The following is a 3,910-nucleotide window of genomic DNA, read 5'->3' as shown; positions in this document are numbered from 1 at the left end:
CAATGTCATCTCAGGAGACTTCTGTAAAGAAGGGAGAACTAGTCACCCCCCTAGCCTCAGATCTGTTTTGAGACTTCACTAGTGTGCTAGGAGTCCCGAGTAGATCAACATTGTATGCAGTGGATCAGGACCTTAGGAGCCTCTGATGCTTCACTCACTGTTCTGTGTGGGTCTCCAAAACGCTTCCTTTGACATTCCAATTTCAGAATGCTTTCTCTCTTCCTCCACCCTCTACACCTCCTGTGAACTCACCGAAATACTGCCCCCCAATAAACCTGCATTTATATACTTAATTTGTCTTGAACTGGCTCATTTCTTTGTTGGTGGAGAGAAACTTTTTTTGTTTTGTTTTGTTTTTTTGAGACAGAGTTTCTCTATGTAGCCCTGGGTCGCTTTGTAGACCAGGCTAGCCTTGAACTCACAGCGACCCATCTGCCTCTGCCTGCCCAGTGCTGGGATTAAAGGTGTGTGCCACCATACCTGGCTGAGATAACCTATCAGTAGGTTCTGGAGATCAAACCTACATCATCTTGGAAAGCAGCCAGTGCTCTTACATAGAGACAAACCAGTTTTAAAATAGTCAAAATTGTTACTTATTAATAAGAAATGACAATATCTTCTCTTGAGAGCTCAGAGTTTTGAAGTCTTTAGAAAGCAACATCAATCAAGCTTAGAAAAAAAAAAAAATATATATATATATATATATATATATATATTTTTTTTTTTTTTTTTTTTTTTTTTTTTTGAGAACGAGAGCAAAAGACAGAGAGACAGAGAGCAAGGTGAGGATGTGAGTGTTCCTCAGAGGTCAGAAGGAGGAGGAGTCAGATCCCCTGCTCTGGAGCTACAGGCAGCTGTGAGCTACAAGCAGACATGGTGCTGGGGGCTGAACTTGGGTTCTTGAGGAAGAGCATGCGCTCGTAGCCACTGAACCGCGTCTCTAGCCTCCTATATTGTTTCTTAGTCTTCTCAGCCACTTTGCTCTCCGCTTTTTACCCTGCAGGCAAATCAGCAGGACTTAAAGTCATAAGACTTTCTTCTTTTTTCCAAGACTGCCATGCTACGCGGAGAATAACTAACTCTTCTTAACCTGGGGTACTGTTCCTCTTGCACACAGACCCGTTATCTTTTTTAAAATCAACATTTTGTGCAAGCTTTATGCATACTTAATAAGCTTGTGGATCAGCTATCTATTTCAATTGCCTAGCTCTACATTTTTAGAAACGTTTCTGTCTGTCTATCTGTCTGTCTATCTATCTATCTATCTATCATTTGTTTGTTTATTATGTGTGTGGGTGTTTTGCCTGTACAGCATGTGCATGCAGTGCTTATGGACTCCAGATCCCCTGGACCTGGTGTTATAGGCAGTTGCTAGGTACCATGTGGGTGCTGGGAATTGAATCAGGGTCCTCTGGAAAAGCAATCAGTGCTCTTGACCACTGAGCCATCATTCCCTACGGTAGAAGACTGAGTCCTGCTGGACACATCATTAGTCTGTGTTCACTCCCCAGTAAGTTGCTATCTTAAAAGATCTGTGACCACTTGAAGGTGGAATGTAAGTGGAGAATTGCGAAGAAGCCATCGAGGTAGCGATTGGTAGGTTTGGATTAGATGCTTACAGAGACAACAGAACTCTGTTAACAAGGCAAAGAGGAGTTAAATAATTCACCCGAGGCCTCATAGTTAATAGATCCAAGTGCTTGTAATTTGCATGTATGAATTGAGTGTAAAAGTGGTGTTTTGTTTCAGTGACTGGGTTGCTCTGCAAATGCTATCAGTTGGCCTTCACTTGGCCCCTCACTCCTCGTTGCTACAGGTCTGGGCCAGGTTCTCAGATATTTTATTTTATTTTATTTTTAGTTTTTTTCAAGACAGGGTTTCTCTGTCTTATCTTGGCTGTCCTGGACTTGCTTTGTAGACCAGGCTGGCCTCAAACTCACAGTGACCCGCCTGCCTCTGCCTCCCAAGTGCTGGGATTTCAGGTGTGTGCCACCACGCCTGGCACTGGTTCTCAGACCTTAATATGTACTTTTATCAGCCAGGCATCTTGGCAAAATGCAAATTGCAATGCAGTGAATCTGGAGTGGAGCCTGAGAGCCTGAGTTTTTAATAAGCACCCAGGCTATGCACACAACCTGCTAAACAGATCTTATTTGGAGCAGCAAGGCTCTGACCAGCTTTATCATGCCCATCTGGATTCACAAGAAGGTATTCCTATGTGGTCTGTCCTTAGATAACCTCACACTGTGTGTGTGTTTGCTTGCTTGCTTGCTTTTTCAACGTTCTTCCTTGTGTTTTTTCATTCCCACTCATACGTTTCTGTCCATCTCTACTCTCCATCCCTCCTATAGAAATGGCATGGTAGCACTACGTGAACACACCCTCTTCCTCCCCTTTTCCCTTCCTCCTTCCTTTTCCTTTGTGTTTTGGGGATTGAATTTAGGGCCTTTCATACACTAAACATATACTACTCTGAGCTACAGGCCTAATCCCTAAAATGTAATACTTTATGTTAACTTCAGATACTTTGGCATGCATATTCAGCTGAAATCATGCTGTGTCCTAACAACAATGATGAGCAAAAGGAAAATGTCACTAATATTTAGGTACTCAAGTGTTTCAGTATTTTTCCAAATCTTTTATAGCTTTCATGAGATTATCTGGGCATGCCTTTGCTTTACTCCTTGGTTTGGTTTGCTTTGGTTTTTCGAGACAGGGTTTCTCTGTGTAGCCCTGGCTGTTCTGGACTCGCTCTCTACACGAGGCTGGCTTCAGAACTCATAGATTCACCTATTTCTGCTTCCCAAGTGCTGGGTTAAAGGCATGCCTGTTGTTTTGTTTTGTTGGGTTTGGTTTGGCTTGGTTTTTTTGTAGCCTTTTGACTTTTTGAGACAGGGTTTCTCTGTGTAACAAAGCCCTGGCTGTCCTGGACTTGCTTTGTAGACCAGGCTGATCCACCTGCCCCTGTGCTTCCCATACCCCCACCATGATGCTGGGATTAAAAGTGTGCACCACTATGCCCGGATTCAGCCTCCTTTTTTTTTTTTTTTTTTTTTAAAGAACCCAGTACTACCAGCCTAGGGATGGAACCACCCATAAGGGCTGTGATCTCTGTCATCAGTCACTAATTAAGAAAATGCCCTAAGTCTTGCCTAGAGCCAGATCTAATGAAGACATTTTCTCAATTAGGCTCCTCTCTGATGACTCTAGCTTGTGTCCAGTTGGCATAAAACTAGCCAGCACACCACTACTATGCCATTGAGCACATCTTGCCTGACAAACTGATATTGTAGCACACAGGGTCCAATGGTGGGTAAAACCACTGATATCTTTTTCTCCCCCAGCAGACTACATAGCACCTTACAGCACTATGAAAGATAGTCAAGAGAAAAGAAGTTTGAGATTGATTTCTCCATGTCCTGCAACCAAATGTGTGGTTTCTTCAGCAACAAGGTCTTTCCATCCAGTTCTTGTGGGAAACAAAGAGCAATGATAGTAGGTAGCATTGTTTTTGCGGATCTTTAGGACCTCTGTGACTATGGCTTTGCACTCATGAACTCACAAACATCTGTTGTTATCGCTACAAATAAATGATATTTGAGCTGAGAAGTGAATGAAATAAGAGATTCAGCCATGCAAATGTGTAAAGAATGAGAGCTTAGAGAATCAAGCCAGTCAAAATTCCAGTTTGGATGAGGGAGGGGCTCCCAAGACTCCAACTGAAGCTTGGAAGATACTGGCTGTTGATGTTGTAACCTGCTTAGTGGGCTTAAGCACTATAGCCCCTCCATTGAGGGGCCTACTTTAGTTCTTAGCATAACTGTAGCTCCTCTGTTAACACCTATTATTGCCTTTAGCATATCAGAAGCCGTTTTTCCTCCAAGTCTCCATTTTGATTATAAAATGAAAT

This window comes from Acomys russatus, chromosome 2 (assembly GCF_903995435.1).
Source record: "Acomys russatus chromosome 2, mAcoRus1.1, whole genome shotgun sequence".
Classification (NCBI taxonomy): Eukaryota; Metazoa; Chordata; class Mammalia; order Rodentia; family Muridae; genus Acomys; species Acomys russatus.
The sequence above is the reverse complement of the archived record's forward strand: the minus strand, read 5'-3'. Positions refer to the sequence as shown.